Here is a 9,161-nt window from a genome sequence, read left to right on the forward strand (position 1 = left end):
GTTTAAAAAGATTTATATTTTGATTAAATGCTGTTCTTTTTAACTTTTTTAATCGTCAAATCAAAAACCCAGTTTCAACAAAGTGTTAAGCAGCTGTTTCCATCATAATAAATCAGCAAATCAATGCATGTTTCTTACCGTTAAAACAGCTCAGACTTCAATGTTAGTTTGGGAAAAAGCTTAAGCCTTGTCTGTTAAACCAGGGGTATGAGATTTTGGTTTTTATTTTGCAGTATTCTTCTGTAAAGCTTGACTGATTCTAATAAGGATCAGATAAGATTCAGCTTTGAGAATGAAAACCAACCTGTTTGTTCCTCAGTATCTTCACGGTTGTCTTCACTGTCATCTTCAACACTTTTTATTCTCTTTAAGAAAAGACTAGTGTGTCCCTTGGATTTGTCTGTGTGTTTGGAGAATTTGTCATATTTAAGATGAGAACGACTAACAGAAAGACATTAAATAATAAATGAACTATCTGTGTGCGTCTCAATCAGTTCTCTAAGTTCTAGTTTCTAGTCAGTTTACCATTAAATACAGAACAGGGAAGTGTTTCGCTAAAACATTTGCTATTGGTTTGTAAAAGGTGTCATTAAACATATTTGCATTCATGTTCTTGCATTTACTTTGTCATGAATCGTCAGAACATTAATCGCCAGTGACGGATTCGTGTTTACAAATGATTTGTGATATAAGGAGAGAAATGAGACATAGTTTGTCTTTGCCTCACAAAAATAACGCTTCTTGTTTGATAGAGCGTCACATTGTTACATCCAATAATAATTCAGCATTTCACATAGCTTGCCAATGCTAGAAAACTGAGTTTTGCATTTATTTAAACACTTAAATGCACAGCGCACCCCTTTTGACATCCCAATAAAAGACTAGTTCTTCTACTGTACTTTTGTCATTTAATCTGAATTCATTCCTCTTTGTGTCGAATACAGTTCTTTATTAAATGCTCAGCATGTTCTTTAATACTCAGTGCAACACAGAACAAACATGTAGCATTTAGTCCTGTATGATTTTGCCTTGAAATGATATTTCCTTCTATTTTATCATGTTTTTAGGACTGACTTTTGTATTTTGTGATATTGTCTAATGTTTCTGTCTTCCTCCATATTTCTATTTCTTTCTTTTTGATCAGTGTTGTTCATTCTCAAAGTAAGTGAGGAATGTTACTAACTGGGGTTGTTCTGATGAACTTTCATATTATATGACTTTGCTTTTTCTTCTGATAACCAAAAAGATGTGTTTCCCTGGAGTTCATATGACTTCTTTCTATAGCTTCCCATTTTACTAAATTTAATATCAATTTTAATGTAATTTAACTAAGCATTTTCTCCACGTGGAATAATAAGCTTCTTCAACGTCAAAACATATTATTACCACTGGCTCTTTCATTTTAATGTCCTTTTCCACTTCATTAATTACTATTGCATCTGTGGTTGATCTTCCTTTCAAAGTATTTTCTGAAATCTATGGGCAGCCATTGAGCTGCATTTGAAAAAGGTCAAAGGTTATTTTTCCAGCAGTTGAGATCCCTGTCTGACTGACTTTCCCTTCTGTGATGCCAATATGTGAACCCAATCCTGCTTGGTCATTGATCAGCTCTGCTGTATATAACGGTGCTATATAAATATATTTTAGTTACTAAAACACAAGGACATAAGCATATCAGTAATCATACCACTCAAACTACAATGATAAGAAATACTCTGTATATGTACCGCGGTGAATGCTAACTGTCACATATTAAAGAATAAATCAAGAAGCTATGGGTTTTTTTCCCATTGATTTGACAAATTGACCTTTTATTGTGAACAGCCATCAGCGTCCAGCCAAACATGACACAACAGTATAAATATACTGAACTGACACTTGAAACACTTCTGACTTTGAAAGCACATTCACAAACTTGTAAAGCAACTTCCAAGTTCAACAAGTTTCCTGAGAATGAAGGTTTCATTTGAGCTGATAACAGAGTAGATGAGAGATTAGAGATTAGATGACTGACTCTCATTCTCACGTCTCTTCCTGATAGAAGCGAAAGACATTTCAGATCTGCTGTTCAACGCAACTCTTCAGAGGAGAAAGAAAGATCTGTGAATATAATTTGAGGTGAGTGTTTCATCTTTCTTTAGTCGTTTTCATGCATGAGTGTCATCTTAGGATGTGTCTTTGGTCAGTTTGTGCTTCTTTAATACTGTGCTAAAGTCATTTTGATGATTTTATTGAAACCTCTTCATGTCATGGTCAAACATTTGATCAAGTGTGTCTGACAGTGAATCACAGAAAGCTGTGTGTGCTGCTAATGCGGTCAAGTTGTTCGAAATCAATGTTTTTCTCATTTAACTGTTTATTACTAAGTCTGTGATTCTTAAACTAATTCATGCTTCAATTTTGAATGTATATCTGTGAAATATAAGGTTGAAAAAGTATGGCTTTATACCGTAATAATGATTTATATACACTGTCTACATAACCTGACCTGATTACATATCTGCTGAAAACCTCGGAAGCACAGAGAAGTTTATCTGAATTAAAGTAACACTGAAACATGATCCACTGGCATAAATCAAGGCCCGTGTTCTTAAAGCTTCTCAGAATATTTTCAGAAAGCTTCTAATTCAGCTTAAAGCTTATCTTAAGAGTGATTCAGGACCGATCTAAGAGCCACTCTGCGAGAAGAAAAGACAAAATTTTCTGAGTGTGGAGCTGGGGTTGACCCTGTTGATAGTGGTGACACAGTCTTTTGAAGACTGTGATTGGTTGGTTGTCCAAGAAAGAAATAAAAGAGCACTTTTAAGTTTTAAGAGTAGGGTCTAGTATAAGCCTTCACTTTGAAATCATAAGCATATTTTTTTCTGTTTTACCACACACACATATTATATATAATGTTGTATTTAATGTATTTGATAGGAAATGAACAGCAACACATTAAAGCTCTGAAAGTGCTGTAATAGTTTGTGATCTCTTTGCTTATAGAAGTTTGTAAACAGACCCAAATCATCACTGCTGCATAGTTGCATTGATTCCAGTTGCCAAATTATTAATGTAATGTAATAAATGCAGTGATTGCTTTAATTTTTGGCATTTCTGCACTATGTCAGAGATGTTAGCATGTCTCTAATAAAATCGGTCACAAACATTATCCCTGCACAATCTCATGTGTAGCATCTTATTAACTCACTGTCATGCATTGTGTGCAAAATATTTAATTGTCCTCATGTTTTTAAATTGCTCCACTGCTAAACATTTTGGACCTTAAGACCTCTTTTAAGAGTTAAGATGCTTTCTGAATTACTTTTTTTATTTACTAGAATCTTTTCTTTAATATTAAAAGGAAACGGACACATTTCTAAGAATTTTCTTAGAAAACAAAAATTGTTACTAGGAGCAACTCTGCACTAAGATTTTTTTCTGAATACGGGCCCAGGTTTTTGGAAGCCATCCAGCTGTCAAACAAGTTTCATTTGTATTCCTGAAATCGTCCTGTAAATAATATAATATATACTGCAGATATAGGAATGTCAGAGCAGGATATTTTCAGTTCAAATGCAAATTGCTAATTATTCATGCACTAAATTTGGCTGAGAAATTACCTAAAATAAATCTGAAAGTCATTATTGTGTTAAATGAGAAAAGAAACAAATAGGCATTGCAGAATCTAGCTTTAGAAAGGCATGCACATGGATTTGATTTAATTCAACATATGGTTTATTACACTTTTAATGCCTTAATGGCCTGAAAGACAAAAAAAATTGTTTTGCACTTTTCAAAATATCTTTATTTATTCATCCTCGTGTTGCTTCGAATTTTCATTTTTGAAGTTCAGATATCATTTTTAAATGTTAGTTTGCTCTAAACAAAACTCTGGCAATTAGATTCATGTGCTGCAAAAAAATGGATCTCACAGTGACTGTTCCGAATGTCCTGCCGGGCAAACCCCATGGGCTTCTACTTCATCGCGTAGCCCCGCCGTGCTGCCGAAGCAAATCCACCCTGGAGCATTGTGTTGTCCTCATTTGGAAGACCACAAAATTACTTTCACTTTTGCAATGTCTCCATAACATGATTGCTGCAACACAACTACAGCCTTCACTCTTTCCATATCCATATGAGCAGCGTTATGCTAATGTCCTCACCCCCTGATGTGTTCAAGTGGAGGTGTTTGAACGAGCCATTTTAGGAAGTAATACTCCAAAGACAAAGGAAAACAAGAAACCACATCATATGACCCCTTTAATCCCAGCCATTGATAATCCTCAAATAGTTTTATATTCTCAACAAATGTCTTTTTTCAGTAAAAATGAGAGGTGCTATGATGGTTATATTATGCGCTTTGTAATGTAATGATACCCTCTGTGAATGAGACATAATCTGACAGTGTTGCATTCAGTTCTCCACCAGTGCCATCTCTCCTTGTGTGGCAGGTTAGTCTCTGGTCTGCCTGAGCGGGTTCATGTGTTTTGGAGGATTTTGCTAGCCTTTCTGAAATCACCTAACCTACCTTTAATGGTCACTTATTTAAAACTTTCTGGGTGGTTTATTTTAGCTGTTGATGTTCTTAAGAATATACAGTCAAGCTTGAAATAATAACACCCCTGACAAATTCTGACTTAAAGTTACTTTTTTTATTATAATTATTTTTTATTTTATTTTATTTTTTGTCCGGAAATGAGACAGGCTTCTCCCAAAAGTTACGACGATGTACATAATAATTGTGGAAAAAATATTTCTCAGTTTTTATTTATATTCGAACAAAAGTGGAATGTCCAAAATTATTCATACCCTTTGCAAACTGTCACAGTCTGTGGGAAAATCCAAAGTTCCATGCCATTCCAAATAGTCCAAGCTGTTCTAAAGCATCCTAATTACCTAATATCCTAATTATTGCTGTTTTAATCAACTCAACAGGTGAAAAACAAAAGCTCTCTGCTGTTGGCTTGTGGACAGTCATGGCTAAGACAAAAGAGCTCACTGAGGACCTGCTCACAAGTCAGGAAAGGGCTATAAACCATATCTAAATGTTTTGAAGTTCCAGTGGCTACAGTGCAAAGTATTATTAGAAAACACAAGACATTCCGCACCCTGAAAATCTCAGAGGACGTGGTCGGAAGCCAAAAGTGACACCTGTGCTGGCCAGGAGGATAGTGAGAGAGATAAAAAAGAATCCAAGGATCACCATCAAGGCCATCCTGATGAATCTGGGCTCTGCTGGTGGCAACATCTCACACACAAAAGCCCACTTGGCCTTTGCAATTGCTCATCTGGACAAAGAAGAAGACTTCTGTTCGTCTGTTTTATGGTCAGATAAAACAAATTTAATTGTTTTGCCACAATGATGTAGCCTTCATTTGGCATTAAAAAGAAGAAGCCTTCAAACCCTAAGAACACCATCCCCAATGTCAAGCATGATGGTGGAAACCTGAATGGGCAAAAATACCGGTGGAGACAGGCAAAAAGCTGGTCAGCAATTATGGGAAGCATCTGATTGCTGTAACAGCCAATAAAGGCTTTTCTATTGATCAGGGGCGTCGGACAGGTCGTAATAGTGGAACAGAGTAACAGGGGCCCTTGGCGAGGGGGGTCCATCGCCCATTTAAGTCAGAATTTGCCAGGGGTATGAATAATTTTGGGTTTGACTGTATATTTGTGGTATACGTGTCAAAAGCCATCTCGATATTTTTACAGCTTCTCTCTAAGTAGCTCTGTCAAGAACTGGCTAATTACTATTCATGAGCCTCTCGTCTGATTGGCCTGTTGCTTTCCGAGTGACACACGGCCTGACCAACCACAGTAATTAATATTCAGCCTACTGCACCAAATGCAGTTTGAACTATTGTGTATAACACGATATTAACTTCTTATTTGTAGCTGTTGTTCAAAATCACAAAAAAAAAAAAAAAGAGAGCAGTGTCTCATTTGCACTCTTCACTGTATTGCTTAACTGTATCATCGGATATAAATATGAAGTCTCCCAGAGTGTGAAGTTGAGCTTCTGGCTTGATTTGCTGACACAAAATGATCAGTTGCTGCTGAAGAACGTCTGACTGTATTTGAGTCCTTTAGAATCCTTTGGAAGAAAATGTTTTAAATGTTACCATTATTTTAAGTGAACCACAGGGAACATTATTAAAAATGTGGAGCGATGATCTCTGTGAACTCATTGACTGAGATTACTACCAGCGGCGAATCACTGATCCAGTGTCTATTTGGTTTTTATCTGATCTTGGATCAGTTTTATGCATTTCTAGATATTTTAATGAGACGTTTGTGTAATTAAAAGGAAGAGATGTAGTTAATGGTCTCTTATTGGGCAGTTTAGACAAGCCCTCCATAAAATAAACAAGCCCTGCCAATAAATAAAAGAACACATATTATACAGACATCTCATAATAAAAAGGTTATTTGATGATTTGTTAATTGCATTTACTATATTATACTTTCAATAAAACATTATGAATTTTACAATAAAAAGCTTCAAAACTGCAGAATAAATAAATAGTACCTAGGTTTGACTCTAAAGGTATTTAATAGTAAATATTGTGCCAATTATATGTAATTAACAGTTGGCAATTTTATTACAATAACACAAAGAACAACTTTGGATCTCCACAAATCAAAATGAATGCACAATTTGTCCGGTTTACACTTAACACCATTAACAAAGTAATATAAACACATGGAGATACAGTCCAAGTCACATATAAAGTCTTTCTGGCTTCTTGGTGTGTGTGCAAAGATAAAATGCTGTTAGTCTGCAGTACATCAGTAGTCCACTGCAGTACAGCTACATGTGAGTAAAGTACACTCGAGTACAGCTGCAGTATAATTATCTCAGATTTCACACAGACACACAGGAAAATGTCTTGTTTTGGCTCAGACTCCAGCTGGCTGTAAAGTTAAAAATAATAGTCTACGAGGATATTGAAAGTTAAATAATAATCTGTTTAGTAATGAGAAATGTTTCAGTCAGTTTCGAGAAATGGCACAACAGATTTTTGGAGGTTACTAAATGACATATATATTCAGAAGTAGGAGTTCTTTAAGTTTAAAGTTAGACAGTCAGCTATTTATTAAAGTAAATTAAATTAAATTAAATTAAATATAAATTAAGTTAAAAATAACAGTTTGACAAAAATTTTGAACTCTTCAACTGTTTAAGGAGTTAACATCTTTAGTAAAGAAATTCGATTATCTCAGCTTGCAGATGATATTGTTCTCTTTTTGAGAGACAAAGAACAGTCGCCTGCTGCTTTGCAGTTAGTAAATGCATTTCCTGGTGCTTCTGGATTAATGCTTAATGTAACAAAATGTGAAATAATGTCTCTTTATGAGTCACAAGAAAAAGTGTTATGTAATATCCAGATTTTTTTAAAAGATAAAATATTTAGGAATAAATATCACAAAGGATTTAACAGAGAAGCAACAGTTAAATTTTCACCTAAACTAAAAAAGGCTCAAAATATCTACAATAATTGACTTCAAAGAGATTTAACCATTATTGGGAGAATACTTTTGACCAAAGTAGAATGGATATCTAGATTTATTTAATGCTATCATTCAAAAAAGTTTTAGGAAGAGTTATCTTTGTATGTCCAAGAGAAAACTGGTTATAGTTGTGATTTGACCTCAAAGCATGTTCAAATATATTTTAAATAAAAAAGTATATCTGTTAACTTTATGTTGAATCTAATGATTTTATTTGGAAAAGTTCATATTCATAAAAGTAAAAAAAATAAAATAATTGTAAACCTTGTCTAAAGGTTTTTATGATTGATTTTCATTCATATATAGTTTCTCTTCAATGCATCTATAGTAAAAAAAATGTAAAGATACAATTGTATTTGCTAACGTTGATTAAAAAGTGAAATTATATACATTATGATTTGGAAGATTGACATTTGGTTGTATTTATCTTTTCTGTTATTTTTATTGATTTATTTTTTTTTGGATGTCTTGTTATATTTGTATATGTTTTTGTTGTAGTTTGTTAAATTAAAAAAAGCATCTCAATAAATTAGAATGTCGTGGAAAAGTTTATTAATTTCAATAATTCAACTCAGATTGTGGAACTTATTAAATAAATTCAGTGCACACAGACTGAAGTAGGTTAAGTCTTTGGTTCTTTTAATTGTGTTAATTTGACTCACATTTAACAAAAACCCATCAATTCCCACAATCTCAACAGATCAGAATATAGTGACATGCCAATCAGCTGAGAAACTCAAAACACCTGCAAACGGTTCCTTTCCAGAAGGCCAGCAATTCACAGTTTTTGAATTATACTTTACACCCCAAACTGTACATGGCACCATATTGAAGATGAACTATATGTAAATACGTGAAGTTCTGGAGGTGATGTCGAATGATGTGGGGACATAATGACATGTAAAACAGGAACATGAAAGGAATATTCTTAACCAGAATATTGTCTTAATCAGAATAAGGTAAATATTTAGATTACTCAAGTAAGGGATAATCAACGGTTTGCCGTGCGTTAAAGGATTTTAAATGCACGACGTGGAGGCTAATAAGGGTGATTGCCTCCGCGAAGCGCATTTTAAATCCTTTAAAGCACGGCAAGCCGTTGATTATCCCGCTTATTCCATGGTTAAAAGACAAATTAAAACTAGGATTGATATTTGCAGCAAAATCTGACTGAATAGGTAAAAAAGACGGTTATTTTCGTCAGTTATGACACGCAGCTCTAGCATTCTGGCCGCTTTAAATCAGACTCAGGGATTAAATAGTCCGGTAAAATCACATTTATTTGAATGAAAAATAGCATTTGTTTCAGCAGATTATCGATCGACCAAGAGAGATAGTGAAGGCAAGAGATGACAGTTGTGTGTGTGCGTAACGTTACCTGCCTGCATGCTGTGCGTCTCTCTCTACAAACAACAATTCATTCAAAAACAGCAGCTTTACCACCCGGTTCCTGAGGAATATAATGTAGCGATCTAGTATCTAGGCTATTTTAATAAGGATCGCAGGCAAACGCTGACAAGAAGTTTATTTATGCACAATGCCATCTCCTCTCTCTCTCTCTCTCTCTCTCTCTGTGCGAGTGCATGCTGGGAGTGAGTGTGGACGGAGCCATTTGGCGTGGGTGAGAGTATCTTTGTTGAAGTGAGTTTTTCCTACTTTCTTTTTTT

Source organism: Garra rufa, chromosome 9, assembly GCF_049309525.1.
Source record: "Garra rufa chromosome 9, GarRuf1.0, whole genome shotgun sequence".
Taxonomy (NCBI): Eukaryota; Metazoa; Chordata; class Actinopteri; order Cypriniformes; family Cyprinidae; genus Garra; species Garra rufa.